The 18,171-nt window shown below is 46.1% G+C and overlaps 1 protein-coding gene and 1 pseudogene across 7 annotated transcripts in view; one reads left to right on the forward strand and one right to left on the reverse strand.

Moving 5' to 3' along the window:
- The window catches only part of Naa60 (N(alpha)-acetyltransferase 60, NatF catalytic subunit), a 30,334-nt gene extending 12,197 nt beyond the window's left edge, over window positions 1-18,137 (reverse strand). For 5 of the 7 annotated variants that reach the window (XM_087573358.1, XM_087573356.1, XM_087573357.1 and 2 more), the window contains exon 1: window positions 7,677-7,815. The gene's annotated coding sequence lies outside the window, so the exon portion shown is untranslated. Of the gene's footprint in view, window positions 1-7,676; window positions 7,816-18,019 lie in introns of those variants that run through there. The other 2 variants (NM_001014226.2, XM_087573360.1) reach the window with 2 other exon arrangements.
- LOC148002770 (uncharacterized) lies at window positions 7,199-8,111 on the forward strand (annotated as a pseudogene).
- Window positions 18,138-18,171: the final 34 nt, after the last annotated feature.

The following is an 18,171-nucleotide window of genomic DNA, read 5'->3' on the forward strand; positions in this document are numbered from 1 at the left end:
CAAAAGCTTCCCCATATGCAAGGCAGGAAGGCTCTTGAGAATGCAAGATTTCACAGACACAAGGTTTATTGTTTTGAAAAGCCAACAAAGATGAAGTCTAAGCGCCTTCCTTCAGGGAAGGTGGAGAAAAGGAAACACCAGTGACAGATACAGGCCACTGCCTAGTGTATCAGCAATCTGGCTCAGGGCCTCAAGTGTGTGTGGGGTGAAGGCCACAGCAAACATGGTTCACAGCTTGCTTGTTCAAATGAGCAGCTGCCTGTGGGTGCGAAGCCATCTCCATAGCTGCCTGTCTGCTTCCAAAACTTCAGAGCAGGAAAATGAATACAAGAAACAAACACCCACCTCTCTATTTCTAAACAGCATCCCTCTTAAAAACCAAGTCTCCATGCTCTGAAGGGAGCCTGTACCATATATATTGAGCATATATGATTTGAGACACATTCTTTCAAATCCAAAATGATATAGGATACAGGAGGATTCCACCTGTAGGCGATTCTAGAACTGGCAAAAAAAAAAAAAAATGATTCTGGCAATCAAAAAGTGGTTATGGGGGGGGGCTGAGGAAGGGAGAAGGGTTTTCAAGTTGGGGGATGAGGGTATGGCTAAGTCAGCAGAATGCTTGCCCATCAAGTAGAAAGCCTGGGCTTTAGTGGTGTACACTAACTATAATCATGGCATTTGGGAGGCAAAGACAGGAGAATCAGGTGTTCAAAAGCATTCTTGGCTACAGAGTGAGTTTGAGGCCAGCAAGAAATACATGAGAATGTTTCAAAAACAACATACACCCATATGGAAGCCAGATAGGATCACGAACAGCTGTGACCCCAGGACCTGAGGGGCTCAGGCAGGATAATAATGTTTGAAACCAGAAGTGTTACACAGACAGACCTGCCTCAATACATCAAATAGTATAAACCAGCCTTCCCCTGCACCAAATCCACATGGCTCTTGCTTATTTTTTTTAAAAGATTTATTTAATGTATATGGGTACACTGTAGTTGTCCTCACACACACCAGAAGAGGGTATCAAATCTCATTACAGATGGTTGTGAGCCACCATGTTGTTACTGGGAATTGAACTCAAGACCTCTGGAAGAGCAGTCAGTGCTCTTAACTGCTGAGCTGTCTTCCCAGGCCCCAGATCTAGCTGTGTATTTGGCTACATGTTCATTACATCTCAGGAAAAACCAGCCTCACATGGTGAGGCCCCAAGTCCAGTCTTAATCTTTTATCTCTGAGTCAAAAATTCTCTCTATTTCATACTAAAAACCTATTTAACCATTAATTTCTCAAATTTGTGTGACAAAGTCAGGCTTTGCTCAAGAGACTAGAGCAGAGGTCGGAAACCACTGGCCACACAGAGGAGGATGGTACACTGCGGTATCATTTCTATACAGTAAACTAGCTTGCTACAGAAATCCTGTGACAAAAAAGTACATTAGACAATGTGAGAAGTGCTCCCAACTGGTCTGGGGAGGGCACTGCTCTCTCCTCCCCCCCATCACAGGGACAAGGACAGAAGAACCCTTCTCTGAGCACTCCCGGCCCTGGAAGTGCACTGAAACATTCTGAGTTGCAATAGACGTGGTCTGAATGGCATCCATCTGCTTAGCTAGTTGGCAGCCCTTTTCATATCCAGCACCAGACTGAGCAGGAAGCACAGAGACCCCGGGGGAAGGCTGAGGCCAGATGTAGGTCAGAGACGGAACCCTACAGTCCCATCACTGAAGCGCTTTGCACAGGTCTCCTATCTTTGTTTTCTATGGTTATGATCATACTTTATGGCCAAAAGCAGTCTGGAAAAGAAAAGAAGCCAGCACTTGGGTTAGAGACAGAGGCTCGGAAGTTCAAGATCATCTTGGGCACAGAGAAAGTCTGACGCCAGCCTGGGCTACACAAGACCCTGTCTGAAACAAACAAAAAGAGGAAAATATCTGCTTGGCTTACTCCAGTAACATCAAAGCTAGACTTCCTGTAGGGTTTATCCAGGCCAAGAACTCTCCTGCTACTGTACAGAGAACGGCTACAAGATCCCTTCCTGTTGGTGAGGAACCCAAGAGAAATAGAAACCAGACTACTCAGTTCTAGGGACAAAGCACAGGGACAGGGGGATTTGGTTTCAGCATCTCTCACCACAGCCTTCCTGTGGCAGGGCAGACCCAGGCAGACCTCGGCATAAGACTGCCGCAGACCCTCCCAGAGGCAGACCCACCCTCCTGCCTCACCAATCTTTCTGTCCCTAATGCTTTTAAAAAGTTTTTTTTTTTTTTTTTTTTTTTGGTTCTTTTTTTCGGAGCTGGGGACAGAACCCAGGGCCTTGCGCTTCCTAGGTAAGCACTCTACCACTGAGCTAAATCCCCAGCCCCTAAAAAGTTTTTTTTTTAAATCTCTTTATTGTTTCCATTTACATTGTCCAGAATTTAAAACAAAACAAAATAAACATAGAAGTTTATATGAATATCCACCTGATCATGAAGTCAACTTTTTGGTGTTCAGGATCAGAGCCAGGCCTCCCTCTGCCGCCCCACCCCAGGTAACCATCCTCTCAGCAGCGGCGGTGGCGGCCATCACTGAAAATATTATCCTCACTCCTGTCTGAATTTCCTTGATAATTCCAGCAGATGTCTATGTCTTCCACTGTTAGCTTTCATACCATTTGCGCCTTCGGCAATGAGCTTGGCTTATTTTATTATTAAAAATATAGACTGTGAGTATGAAAATTTCTAACACATTTTGTATTAAAATAATCTCACTGGTTATTTTAACAAATAATGACAAGGAAACTTAACAGTGTCTTCAAATTACAAGAAGAATTAATACCCATCAAGTGCTAAAATAGGCCAAGCACTGACTTCTGTAAAACTCTGCAAGGCATCTATGCACTGATGCTGGAAATAACTGCTCTGGGCACAGATTAAAGTTGTAAAGAGGCACCAAGGAGGCCCTTGGAGCTGGGCTGGAGACGCCTTGCAGAAACACCTTAAAGGGCTGGTGTGTAAGCAGCAAAGTACACACATTGGTGCTTACATAAATTCCAAAATAAAAAACGCTGCAAGTTTTAAGGTAACCATTTCATAAAAGGCTTAACAGCAAACAAAACCTCTATACGTAGGAGAGGGATGTCCTTAAACTGCATGTGAAGATGCGTGGGTTGCAGGGTTGCTCACCGCCGAAGCACTCGCTTGGTATGCATAGGGCCTAGGTTCCATCCCTACCACTGCCAAAAGCAAAAAAAGCGAAGCCAGGGGCGGGAGAGATGGCTCAGTGGTTAGGAGCACCGACTGCTCTTCCAGAGGACCAAGGTTCCTCTGCATCCACACATTGGCTCACAACCGCCCTTAAGTCCAGTTCCAGGGGATCTGATGCCCTCTTCTGACCTCTGCTGGTACCACACCTGTGATATGCAGACATACACTCGGTTGCGCTCTCGCTCTCTCTCTCTCTCTCTCTCTCTCTCTCTCTCTCTCTCTCTCACACACACACACACACACACACACACACACACACACACACACACACACACACTAAAACCCTCTTTTAAAAGAAAAGAAGGGTTGGGGATTTGGCTCAGTGGTAGAGCGCTTGCCTAGCAAGCGCAAGGCCCTGGGTTCGGTCCCCAGCTCCGAAAAAAAAAAAAAAAAAAAAAGAAAAAAAAAGTACTACAGAAGGCAGAAATTTGAAATTCTGTGCTCATCCCACCTCCACACAACTGTTACTAGTTTCTTTTGGGTCCTATGAGGGAAATGAGTTTACATAAGGAAAGGGCTTGCCCTGTAGGCAGCTGACAGGCTGCACGTGTGCCCGGACTGTGCTTATTAGCTAGGTGGAGCAGTTTTTGCACACACTTCAATGAAAGGTTAAAAGGAGAGGCCAGAGGACAGGCCAAGTAATCAGACACGCTGGGTAGGAGTGCAGCAGCAAGACCATGGGGTGAGGCACTATGAACAGGTTACAGCTGCAGTTCCCAGCATCTTCCAGCCACCTAAATGAACTGCATCCACGGAACTCTGGGAACACCCAGGGAATAGAAGAAACCCCATGGCATTACCATCTTCTAGAAAAGAACCCCTATCATCAGCCCATATTTCCAAGTCTCTGTGCCCAAATCAACCCCATTTCAGGAACAAACGGGGAAAAACGTCTTTCTCAGACAGTCCCGCTAGCACACTCTATGATAGTCAGCACAGGTCAGCACCAACCTCTTGAAAGGAAGGAGGGAAGGACTCATCTTTATTTTATGTGTGGGTATTTTTCTGACATGTATGCCTGTGCATTCCGTCAGCACCAGAAAAGAGCAACGGATCCCCTCGTTACAGGTGAGTGTGTGGATTGGCATGTGGGTGCCCCCCATCCAGTGGGGTCCTCTGCAAGAACAGCAAGCACTCTTAACTACTGAACCACATCTCTACCCCTACCCCAGCATCAAACTCTCAATTCAGCCTGCGCCTCAACAGTGTTGGGATTACAGGCACGAGCCTCACAGCAGCTTCACTGAGTTTATCGTGAACATTCATTTATTACTGTGTGGATGCCTGCATGTTTGTGCTCCCTATTGGGTGCCTGGTGCCCATGGAGGCCAGAAGAGGGTATCCAAGAGCCCCTGGAGCTGGAGTTTCAGGTGGCTGTGAGTAGCCTGTGTAGATTAGGAACCAAATTCAAGGCCTCTAAAAGAAAAGCAAGCATCCTTAACTGCAAGCCATCTCTCCAGCCCTTTCTTTTTATCTTTTTTTTTTTTTTTAGTAACAATAACTATCCCACAAAAATCAATCAATCAATCAATAAATCAATCAATCAGTCAAGCAAGCAAGCAAGCTGGGAGCTTTGAAAACCAGTCCATTTGCTTGGGACATGGTTTTGCCCGCCCTTACTTGAAAGTTCATTGTATATCTCGGGCTGGTTTCAGACTTAGGACAATCCTCCTGTCTCTCTCTGCCTCTAGAGTGCTGGGATTAGAATTGTGTGTGATTGTGCTCTAAAAATAGCCTTTTAAAATAACAAGATACCTTCCATCTTCTCGTGGAAACAAAGGAACAAGGACTTTCTCCACTATTTTGTTCCTTGTCTCTACTCACAACCATCCCTTTCTCCTCCTTGGAGCTCTGAATTTGTGTTTGACATTTATTTCTAGTGTCAGTGCCCGGAATGCCATGCTATTCCTCCGGTGCTGGGTTTAAAAGGCAATGTTACAAGTCTATGATCTATTAGTAATTCGAAGAAACATTTAAAAACCTTGATGCTGTAACACAATTGATTCTCATCTTCTCTATGCATCCTTCACCTTCCTCAAGCTTACTACAAACTTACTACAAAGTTGGTTTTGAACTCACAGAGATCTACTAGCTTCTGCTCCCCAAGCCCTGGGACCAAGGTGTGCACTAGCACACCTGGCTGAATCTCACCAGCATTCTGAGGGTGCGTAGTTCTCTCCTGACCAGGTGGACAATGACTGAGGCAAAGACACGAAACGAGGTCTGAGCCAAGATATGGGACAAACAGTTAACCATCACTTGCTGTCACATTCCTGGCCATCGCACCTCCAGACACCAGGATGATGTCCAGGAAAGGCCGTCTGCCCTGGAGTTACAGAAGGTCCAACTGTCTGCTGAATCAAGTTCAGTGTCTGCAGCAAACCCTTCACTTCCCGCATCACCCGGCAGACCAGCCTTGTACTTGAAAGCCCTTCACACCATAGAAGCAGGACCTGCTACAAGTACCCCAGCCTTGCCTGCTGCAGAGGACATGCTGAGGTGTCAAAACCCTTCCAGGAGGTGGTGGAGATGAGCTGTACATATGGAGGGGGCCGTCACATCTGAGAAGACATGCCTGGTGAGCGGCATACTCTACTCAAGTCCACGGGACCACCATCTTATTTGAGCAGAGCAAGGACATTCCTCGCTTAGAACTCAAGTTCTAACGACTCCTGTCTCCATCTGTGTGTTTCCTGTGACTTCAGTGTAGGACTCTCTCCACACTGCACTAAGAGGTGCGCTGGGCCGACACCATCCTCGAGCACTCCTTGGTCACAGATAACCTCTGCTCCCCGGTGTCCGTTCAGGACTAGCTTTAATCCCTCAGATCTGACATGCAGAAATCTCCCATTCTGGTCAGAAGCATGTTGTTGCTATGCAACTTGGACCAACGGTGTGTGGGTGTGGTTAAACAGTGACAAAATCTCTTCAAGTTACAACTGAAAGAGGCTAAAGATAGTAAGGACAGGACACACAGAGACTTAAAAAAAAACAAAAACCCAAAACTGTATGTTTTATGCTGGTGCTGGTGTGCTGACACCAGACCAGACTTAATTTTGTGACAAGCTGTAACAATTTTCATAGAAATCCAGCCCAGGAAGCCTACTGTGAGGCTATCTAGGTCTGTAAGATGAAATTCTAGCAAACTGAACCTGTTTTGAGAAGCCAAGGCAAACCCCACTCAAAGGGGCGTACGTCCTGCATTTTATACTTGTTGTGTACAAAAGCCCTAAAAAGAGGTGTGCAGACTTATGCTCCCTGCCATGACCAGTGTGCTACTTTGCAAATGACGGCCCTTAAAAATCCTCTAGTCTTTAATCCCATCTGTACTAGCTAGCAGTTCACTGGTGGGTAGATCTCTCTGTATGTGTATTTATATGCTGCTTTTGTCCCAGACCTTCCTCTTCCTGACATCTCAGCTGGTAACAAGGTCACAGGAGTTCTAAACCTCTCCTCCATGTCACATGGTTATGTCGTTTCAAGTCTTTGCATACATGATTTCTGGAGTAACATGACTTTGCCTGCTGGGTCACACAAACCAGCAGACAAGCCAAGACTAATTCAGGGGTTTTATGTTTCTAGTACTTTGAAAAAGGAAAAGTTCTTTGGCAACTTTCTTAATTAGCACTCCCGATACCACAGGGGCCACATTGTTAGGCTGTTTAGTCTCTTCTTTCAAGACCAAAGGGTGACAAGAATGACCCAAGAGCATGGCTCTGGGACTTGGCAGAGTTAAGAGATCAATAAAGGAGCCAAAGTTTATGTTTATTGCAGCCTGGCTCCCCATCCATGCCTTGGGTTTTGACATCAGCGAGGTACGCAGGCATTTGCTGGAGGTTCAGGAAAGGCCCAGGGTACCCTCTCCACAGCCCCAGCCACATTTTCTCAGAAGACAACAGCATTAGCCGTAGATCCCCTTTTCTCCTTGGCAAGTTATTTTTCCAATTCAGAAGAAATAAGCCAGAGTCGCTTATGGAGGGTCAGCTTAGCTTCGCCGGAATATCAAAAGTACTGCTGGAATGAAAAGACGCGACGGACCTAAAGCAGGGTCCTCGGCTTTCACAGTGCAAAAAGTCGACGATTACCCCCCAGCGCAACAAGTCCCTCAGGAGAAGCTGGAGCTAGAAGAGTCGACTAGACCCCTCACCTCCAGCAAAACCAGGGAATGCCGCCGTTCCATCTCCCGATTCCAGCAATTACTGGCTGGGGGTCCCCAGAAAGGCCAATTCCCGACGCCCCACCGCGCCCCTCGCCGCCTCCGCCACGGAAACAGACTAGGCGCCAAGAAGCGCGCCCGCGCAGGGGTGAGTAAGGGGCGCGCTCTCCGGGAACCCTGGCCACCCACGGCCGACCAGTGCCCTCGGGATCGCGACTGCGACCTCCCCACCGCCCGACTTGCACCCGCCGAGGCCCCGGCTGCCTCACCTCGGACGGGAGCCGGCGGCAGCGGACGGTGTCGCAAGGCTCAGCGCATCCTGGGGGAGCCGGGAAGCCGTACGTGGGACTGCGGGGTCCCCCGCGACAGATTATGTAACCGGCAGGGGCCGCAGCCGGGACAGGGAAGGCGGCCCCGCGGCACTTCCGCCTCTCGTGCTCTGCCGGCGGCGGAGCCGGAAGATCATTGGCCACTGCTCCATGTGGCACCGCCCTCCCTGACGACGACGCCACCATCTTGGGAGCGGGCAAGCCTCGGGCCGCTGGTGGGGCCGGCTCCCGAAGCTGCCCGCACCGGCTGCGCAAGTTCAAAGACTGCTGCGAGCCGCCCAGCTACCCTTGCGTGTGTGCACGGACGCCAGCGGCCAGCCGGGGTTTCTGCGCCTTTCGGCGATCAAGCCAGTCAGAGGGCCTCCGAGTTCCTGAGACGCAAGACTCCGCCACTGGCCTTCTCTTCCCCGGCTGGAGGTTAGTAGATGCGGGCGCTGGTGGTTGCTAGAAGCCCTGGCGCGGCACCGCCCCGCGCTCGTGTTGACAGCCACAGAAGGGTGGTCCTGAGCTATCACTGCAGTGGGCAGGTGACAGTGGCCTTCAGGGTGGGGTGGTGGTGGGAGTTCTATATCCAGATGTAACTCAGATAATTTCAGTTCTTGTTACCAGAGAAAGCTTGTTTAGCCTTTGCTTTCGGGAACTAAAATGATCCACATAACATAAACAAAAAGCAGATTATGTAGTCAAGGGCTCAAACAACCTTAAAAAAGATGTAATATCAAAGATATACATCAATACATTTTTGTTCCACAAACTGCCTTAGAAACCTCAAAGCCATATTCTTTTAACATTTTGAAAAGTAAGGCGTACCTCAATTTTAGAATTTTGGGGCTGTGTATGTAGCTAAATGGTAGAGGGCTGCCAGCCTTGTGCATGGAGCTGGCTGGGTTCCATCCTCGGCATGATGCAAACCAACCATTTAGTTAACCATCTTGCCTGTCAAGTATGATGTATATGGCCAGCAGAATCTACGTAAAGCAACCTTTGTCTTTTCTTTTTGTGTCAGCATTGTTAATTTTTAAGGAGGGATGGAAAATCACTCGGACAAAATGAAGACTGTTATATAATTTACAGCGCTAGACTAACGTATGCTGCTGTATGCAGGCAGCTGTGTGAAGCATGTTTGGACCCATGCAGGCATTTTGAGCATTCGATACAATTATGCTTTGTGTGTCTTTACTGAAATGATTTCTAGTTAAACTTGCTGCAGATTGACCTTGGTGTGTTGGCACACACCTGTGATCCTAGCACAGGAGAGGCTGAAGGAAGAGGGGATAAGTGCAACTTGTATCACATTCTTGAAAAAAAAATTGCTAAAATATCAATGACGAGCCTAGGTTAAGTGTATACTCTGTTGTCCAAATGTTCAGATTTGAAATCTCAAAGTTAGAAGGCGAGGCAATGAAAAGGAAATAGCCCGTTCTCCACTCCCACTCCCTGCATTTCCTACATGCTACAACAAGGTGGCAAACCCATTCGGTGACAGAGGAGAGGCGAGCCCCTACCTGCATCCTCATTATATCATGTGGGCCGAGGTCTGGCGTCAGCATCACCATGGGGTTTGTCAGATGCTCACTCACAATTTGCATTATCTCAGAAGCGGCTTCCAAAGGGACTCCCAAGTGAATGGAAAGGGATGGAAAGGTTGAGAAGCACATTGTGGGTGATGACAAAATGAAGACATTTCCAGGGTTCTAGAAGAAATTGGCAAAGCCTTGGCTACACAAACTCGAAGAATTCAAAACTGATGGGATCCTGTCTTGAGCGCATGCGGGCCCAACTTTGAACGGGCACATGCGTGTGCAGGTCCATGTGCGCGAGTGGAGGCTCATCGTTCATGTCAGATGTCTTCCTTGATGGCTTTCCACGTTTATTACTGAAGCAGGCCCCTTGGTGAAACCAGAGTTCACCAGTCCCAGCTAAACCAGCAGACAGCTTGTCATGGGGACTCCTGTCTCTACTCCCCATGCGCTGCGATCACAGGACCCCACCATAGCTGCCTAGCTTTCATGTGAGCTCCAGGGACCCGAGTTCCACCTCTCAAACTTGTGCCATCTCTTGGCCCTAAAACCACACTTTTAAACACAACTGAGGAAATGGTTACTATTTTCCTGAAGCTTCCTGCATATTAGATACTGTGTTAAGCAAATCTCACTTGTCCTCAGGACGAGGTCAGCACTGTGGTATTACAATGACAGTAAAAGTAGCTAATCCCTAAAAGACAAAACAAAAGCTACCCGCTCCTGTGGGATCCTTAACCTGAGTTAAGTTCCAAAGTCAGCCCTCCAAGGGTCAGTCCATTAATACTGTCCTGCTCTGCTCTGACACGCTGATTAGTTCAGCTAACCCTAGCCAAAGCAGGACGGGTTTGGGGGACAGGCATCTTCTGGTCACTGTGATTGATCTGAATCAGCAGGGTGCACTACTGCCTAAGCATCCACGAGTCTTCTCTGCCTCCTAGTTTCATTATCTTTTGATGTCCTTTATCATATCTCCTTCACTTTATGTAACAGGCTATAGCTTTGTGATGACCACCCACCCTCTCCCTTAATCTCCTGAACTGAGTTTGCTACAGCTCGAACAAAGCTGCCCCCTCTCTCCTTCGGTTGTTTCATCGGGAGCCCCATGCTGAGTTCTGCTTCTTTTTCCTTTCTCTCCGAAGTTCTTTATGAATGGTTTACCCTGTCTTACTCTTGGCCCCTTTCACCTTCTGGCTCTTGGTCAAACAGATTGCTAAAGGTACTGCAGTGGGGGCAAGCTGGAGAACCCAAGCTGGCAGGCAGGCATGACCCTCAGAGAGAAACCTAAATCCTGCCTCAGCCATCCAGCATTTTCTGAGCCTTGGAGACTCTGCTCAGCCAAGGTCAGCAGCAAGCTTTGAACAACATGCCTAAGCTCTTTACTCCTCTGGAGTCCTAAGACTCCAAAGTCAGGATCTCTCCAGGAACTAAGGCATGTTAATACTCCCCTGGTCCTCTTTTTCATGGTCTTCATGCTCTATCTGGCCCGTAGGAGAACAAAGTATAGTACTGTTTTCTAACTCCAATCCTAAGTGATACTAAGCACCCACTGTCTGGAAGGCGCCAGCTCATGGCCTTACTACTGATCAGGTAGTAAGTAGATGGGTTGAGGGAAAGGGTAGATCAGCGACCGGTATCCTGTTATCCTAACAATATTTAGGCATTGATGAGGAATACTGAAAGGCAGAAGACACAGTTTGTTTACAGAGGCTGTTTCGTTCACAACGAGGCTTACGTCCACATAAAGCTACCGCAAGATTAAAAATATCATGGGCCATAAATGCATTAAGGGCTAGAGAGGAGGCTCAGTCAGTAAAATAAATGCTTGCTGTGTAGGGATGAAGACCTTGCAGATTCCTGGTGCCTGCATAAACTTGTGTAGTGTGTGGGGTTCCAAGACAGGCAGATTTCAGGGTCTTGCTTGCTAGCCAGCTTAGCCAAAGTGACAAGCTCTAGGTTCAGTGAGAGACCCTGTCTCAAACCAAAACCAAAGAGTCACTGATTTGTATTCTTAGCCTCTACAAGCATGAACATAAAAGTATGTGCACTTGCACAAGTGCTTGAGTGAACACACACACACACACACACACACACACACACACACAGCCCATTACAAGTTTGGTCATGATGGTACATGTCTATACTCCCAACACTTTGGGAATTGGAAGCAAAAGGTGTAGGAATTTAAGGTATTCCTTAGCTACATAATACATTTGAGGCTCGCTTGTGTTACATGAAACCCCCCTCTCAAAAAACCAAAATAACAAAAAATTGAATTTATTACATTTAACCTACAAGCATCATTGCTTTGCCTAATTTGCATATGCTTAGAACAGTTACATAAGTCTCTAGTTTGGCAAAAAAAAAAAAAGGTCTAACACAAAGCCTGTGTTAGAACAGAATACGGACAGCTCGTGTAATTTGTTGACTACCTATGTCCTAACAATCCAGGCAACACAGTATACTTCCGAGTGCTGGATGACTCTTCTGCTTGAATGGTTGACTGGGTGCTGTAGCACCCATCCCCCACACCCCAGGACAGTACTGTACCACATATTGCTAATTTACAAAACGATCAAAAGTTGAGATATGGTTTCTACTAATGGGTAATGATGTATCATTGAAAGGATGATCGAGTGTTAATGTGGAGGCTTGCTAAGTTGGGGACCATCTGTATTTCTTTAGGAAAAGTTCCTAGAATGTTGGTTAAAATTGGTTTTAATTAAGCACATTGTAACTTTGGAAACAAACTCAACTGCCTGCCAGGAAGGTGTTAGATGCTCTCCCATTCTAAGAGTGAGAAGACCCTGCCCTTGCCTAGACAACTGAGGCAGACAGCACCATATTGCTTTCTGCTTTTTTGATTTTGTTTTTTTCACAATTTCTTCTTGAGACAGGGTCTCATGCAACCCCCAGCCTTGAACCAGTCATCTAGCTGCAGCTGGTTCTGAATTCCTGACCTTCCTGCCTCTGCCTCGCAAGGACTTGTACTATATACTTGCTAACATGCTCTGCTCCACTTTTGTTCCGATTTAAAAGAACCATCTACATTTAAACTTTACATGATTCTCACTAATGTATCCGTTTGAGTCTGACTTCACAAAGAGTGATTTTCTAACATTAAAGCATTCTTTTAAAAAAGGAGAGTGTGTGTGTGGCAAACACTTTAGACAGAATAAAAAGATCCTGACTGGCTGACTCTAGTACTAGAAGTCTCAGGAAAAGTCACTAGTTTCTTGTTATTTCTTAGGGATTTAATTCTCATGGCGAGACACTATCTCTTAAGAAATAAAACCCAAGTTGTGTGCTTGGCTGAGAAGGCACACATGCCTGTAATCCGGGACTTCTGAGGCAGGGAAATCAGGAATTTGAGCCCAGGCTCCAGCTTAATAGTACTTTCTAGCGTAGCCTGGAGGACCCCGAGGCCCTGTTTCTAAAACAAAGTGGGGCAGGGAAATGGCCTGATGCATAAAGTACTTGCTGTGCAAGCAGAACCAGCATTTGATCCTTCGAACCCACATAAAAACAAACAAGCAAACCAACAGTGCGGCATGCCTATAACACAGCACTGGGATACAGAGAAGTGAATCTCCGGAACTCACGGCAGCCAGCAGAGCTAACTTTACAAATTCTAGGCCGGGGCAGACTCTATCTTTTTTTTTTTTCCGGAGCTGGGGACCGAACCCAGGGCCTTGAGCTTGCTAGGCAAGTGCTCTACCACTGAGCTAAATCCCCAACCCCCTGACTCTATCTTAAAGAAACCAGACTAAACCAAAATGTAGAGAGCACTTGAGCAGTGACATCCACAGGTAGTCGAACTCACAAGTGTACACACACACACACACACACACCCCGGCGGGGGGTGGGGGGAGTAGAAAACAAGGGTCAATCTTTGAAGTTCAGCTCTTTATTTACAGAGGAACCAGACACTGTGGATTCAGAACACTCTGCTTTGGACTCTGTGTGTGTGTGTGTGTGTGTGTGTGTGTGTGTGTGTGTGTGTGTAAGAATTTCAACAAGCATTTATTGTGGAAACAGGATTTGTAGAACTGAGTATGAGAGTATATTTGTCATGTTAAATACTGTGGTAATCCTTCAGATATATTCCTTTTTTTCAACAACCCTGAAAGGTGTCCTTAACTTTGCAAACACCCACCTAAGACCTTTGTCGCATGCCCACTGACAAGGACAAAAGCGTGACAGCATGTGGTTCACTGTTAGAAACAAGTCCTTTACTTGGATCATAATTTTCCTGACATACCTGGATAAAAACTTGGTTTTCAAAACCAGCCTTTCCATGAAGACATCTGAATACATCTTCCCCAGGGTCTTGTTTAAAAAAAAAAAAAACAAACTTTAAAAATAAGTCTCTTCATGGTGAGCTCAGCAGACACTCATTGACCAGCGTCTGCTTCTGCCTTGGGAGTCCTCGGGAAAAGAATGGCTCTGTGAGGCTGTTATGAGAAGGGATTATCCAGCCGTGCGTTTCCAAAGGGTTTATTACTATTTGCATGGATCAAAACCGGGACAGGTTTGGGAAAACAGCTCAGCACAGTGTTTGCAAGCATGGCATGAGTTCAATCCCTGAACCCATATGAAAATGTTAGGCATTTGTAACCCAGTACAAGGGGTGTAACGATCCCTGGGCCTCCCTCATCAGCTAGTCTAGCCTAACTGGTGAGCCCCAGCCAGTAAGACCACCTCAGAGGAGGTGGACAGTGGTCCTGAGGGTGACACTTAGAAACCATCCCTGCCTCCAAAGGCATGTGCATTTACACGCGTGTTCATGAGTGCGCACACACACATCCGGGACAATCAGGAGCCACACATTTCATTTCCAAAATCCAAAGAAACTTTTCTGTTATGAAATAACGTAAGTAGGGCTGAGGAGATGGCTCAGCAGGACGGATTATTTGTTGCTCTTCCAGAGGATCCATGCTGTTCCCAGCACCCTCATGGTGGTTCACAACCACCCTTAACTCCGGTTCTGGGGGATCTGACACCCTCTTCTGACCTCTGTGAACACCAGGCATATGTGTGGTATAGAGACATACATGCAGGAAAAACATTGACACACCTAAGATGGGTCAGCATGGATGATGTCACTCCTTAGAGTCAGGACCACAGTAGGTAGACTAAGTTGAGCAGGTGGCCACAGTGTGTCTGGTATCAGAACGTTAGGGCAGTAGCAGGGAGGGACTGGTTCTCTATTAACGTTGAGACTGGGCCTGGCAATGGGACAAGAGAGGATGCATATACTAAATACTTGTTTATTTCTTTATGATCAGAGTAATGGAAATAGTCAGACACCTTTATTTAACAAAGAATATACCTACTAACCTCTGAGTCTTTAAAATCCCCCTCTATCCTTTCAGTAATGACTATTTAAAAATTAACACACGGACTATTTGTTTGTTTGGCTTTTTTTGAGACAGGGTTTCTCTGTAATAGCTTTGGCTGTCCTAGTCCTCTGTAGACCAGGCTGACCTCAAACTCAGAGATCCATCTGCCTCTGCCTCTGCCTCTGCCCCCTCAAGTGCTGGGATTCAAGGTGTGTACCACCATACCTGGCTCACATGAACTACTTTTATAATTGAAAAAACGTATTTGTGTGCGGAAGGGCAGGGAGAGAGAGAGATTTGCTCTTGCTATGTATGGTTTGCCTCAAATTCATCCTGCTGCCTCAAACGTCTGAATGCAGGGAGTATAGTTATATACCACCACACTAGTCTCTATTTCTCTTTTTGATGTATTTCACTATATCACTGGCTGGCCTGGAAACCAGATGGTATGAAAACCAGATTGGTCTTAAATTCACGGATACCTGCCTGTTTCTGCCTCCTGAGTACTGGGATTAAAGACCTGTACCATTATGCCAGACCAGGCCAGTCTTATTTTAATTAAATAACATATAATCTTATTTAATATATAAACATTTTATATATTATACATCATATATTTATTTACAACTATATAAATATATTAATATTTAATATAATAAAGTATAATCTTGATTAATACCTTCGGAAAGACACTTGACTAGAGAGATAACTTCCATTCATATAGATTTTATTACTACCATTGATATATTAAAGGTGACAATGGAAAATCTTGCAAATCATGAACACTTTAGATTTTGTGTATGTGTCTGTGTGAGCGTGTACATAAGTACATGGGGGGATATTTAAGTGACTTTTTTGTTTGTTTCAGAATTTATAAGCTTGGGTTGTTATTTGTGTTAGTTACTTAATACACTAACAAACAATATAGTCACATACCATAGGGAAAAATGCATCCATTTGTAATAGGAGCTCAGCAGAATGAGAGTGTTTTGCTATTACAATTTATTGGGCATCTCGAGGGAAATACAGTATCACAGGAAGTAGATATGGGTTCGTTTAAACTGCATATATTAGGTAGCCAGGACAAGGTTCAGAAAGGAAACATAACTGATAATGGGGAAATGGTTCATAGATTCAGGTCATACAGAGGAGACAAAGATGGGGGTGGAAGGGGAGGGGGCAATAGTAAACAGCGCTGCAGATGCAGGAAGTGGCCTGAAAACTGCCAGCACACAGTGTTTGGTTTTAGATATCATCTCACGGTAGCTCAGGCTGTCCTCAAACTATGGAATTGAACTTGAACTCCTGGCTTTTCTACCTCCACCTGGGTTTGTAAGGCTTCAGCTGGTAGAGGGCCTGCATGGATGTGGTGCTGGGGACCAAACCATGTTTGGCAAGTGCTCCACAACTCATCCTCCCCTTCTTTGTTTACCTTATACTTTCAGCAAGCTCAAGCTTTCACGTTTTGTTCGTATTTCTTGGTCCACCTGTTTGGCTTGGTAGTTAACGCCTACGTGAGCCCATCTCAGGGCTCACCTTTTCTCTGGTTAGATACTAAGCTATTACTCTAGGCTTAGTTTCTGGACACTGGAATTTGCTCATCTCTGTAATAATCGAAACAGGGTCCAAAGTACAGAGCCATACGTCTGTGTCAGGAGAGTCTTAGCGCCAATGAGACGTCTATGAGAAAAAACCAGCAAGCACAAAACTGGAGGAGAAAGATGCTCACGTGCACTGCATCGAGATGTGATAACACGCCTTGGCTTTAGGATTATGCACCGCTGCTCTTCAGGGTTTTGAAGTGGTCTAGGTCTGTAGGGAAGTTTGTTCTTCTTATTCTGTTCAGGCAGCCTCTTTAGTGATCATTTCCAGACAACTTAGATAACAGTGGATAGATAGCTTCTCCTTGTGAGAAACGTTACTGACTCGTCATACTTTCTGCTTGCATTTTTCCTTTTCCCAGAGTTTTTAATTTTGTAGTTAGATGGTTAGGCTATGTCAGAGACAGAGTACTGCATTGATGCATGATAGGCCAAACCCTAATGAATCTTTATTCTTGATAAGCTTGGGAGGGGTCCATTACACAAAAAAAGTTAGCATACAGTATTTGCATTCCATTGGCATTAGCAATAGGAAACACTGGGGCCTTTATGTTGCCACTAAGCCACAAAATGAACACAACTGCCCTGCTTTTAAATTGTCCTGTTGGATTCTGTTATTGAGTGGGTGAAACTATCCTGCCATCCTGTCAAATCCCACTATTTTTCAACTCCAATGTTTTAATAACCATGCAACCAATCCCTGAGTAACCTGACATTAGCATAACAAATTATGTTGGCACTCAGTGGGATGGCCTTGACTTTAATCCCAGCACTTGGGTGGCGGAAGCAAATGGATGTCTTCTATGTTACAGGCCAGGCTGTTCTACGTAGCTAGTTCTGGAGCAGCCAAGGGTAGAGAGTAAGACCCTATCTCTAATGAAAAATCAGAGACCTGGGGTTTAATTAGAATTTTCAAAGTACTAATTCTGTTTGTTGTCCTCCCAAACTCTTAAGTGAAAAGGCAATTCTTTTCACTTAACATCTTACAATGTTTTAAATTACCCCCTGTATGATCAAGGAGAGGCATTATGGGCTCTTTGCAGCTGAGGAAACAAAGTTAAAAGGTGTCCAACTGTGGGTCTCTGTCCAGCTACTAAGGGATACCGAGGCAAGACCTTAAGTGCAGGGTCTGCTGGGGCAACACAGTGAGTTCAGGGTTAGTTTGGGTCAACCTCGTTTCAAGGTAAAGTCCAAAAAAACCGGCGAGGAGTCAGAGTACAGCTAATGGTAGGGAGTCTACTATGTGTGAGGCCACAGGTTCACCCTCAGTACCATAAAGGAAAAGAGTGGCAGGATCATCCAGTTAGTTCTAGAAAGAGCTCGATTTTATGATTTTGAATCTTCAATTCGCTGCTCAGTGTTGGTTATAAGAGACATCTGCCACTGGGGCAGGTCCAGAAATCCTGCGATCTATCTAAACCAGAGATCTATCCTAGCTCGATGTCCGCTATGGGTCCCAATCATTCGGTTGGAATACACCTGTCGAGTACAATGCTTCGTGCCCCTAGAATACTTTGGGATAGGACACAAGCAACCAGGCTAACCTGGCCTGAACTTGTGGTTGCACAAGATAACCTCTTACATACCGTGACCCCACAATCCATCTGAGACAGGGGATTGGGCCCAAGCTGAACCTGGATCTCGGGGCCTCTCATTCATCTCACACCATCCGACAGAAAGCTCAGGCCTCCCTGAGTCTGTGTGTTCCCGCATTCCGTAACCAACTCTAGGGTGGTCCCGCCTCTGTTTTTTGTATCACCGGGTCCCTCAGGAACCATTCTACTGCTCCGGCTGAACCCATCAACAGGCGGGGCACTCACCACGGAGACCCAGCCAGAGGAACCGGAAATGGGCTGCTTGTAGAAGCTCAGGAATAACTACGTCTCTCAGTTGCCAGGTGCGATTCAGGTCCTCGGGAAGCTGCTCAATTGGTCCATTAAGGAGGGACCGCCGCCTCGGGAGTACGCTGACC

The sequence above is a fragment of the Rattus norvegicus genome, chromosome 10, assembly GCF_021556685.1.
Source record: "Rattus norvegicus strain SHRSP/BbbUtx chromosome 10, alternate assembly SHRSP_T2T, whole genome shotgun sequence".
In the NCBI taxonomy this organism is placed as follows: Eukaryota; Metazoa; Chordata; class Mammalia; order Rodentia; family Muridae; genus Rattus; species Rattus norvegicus.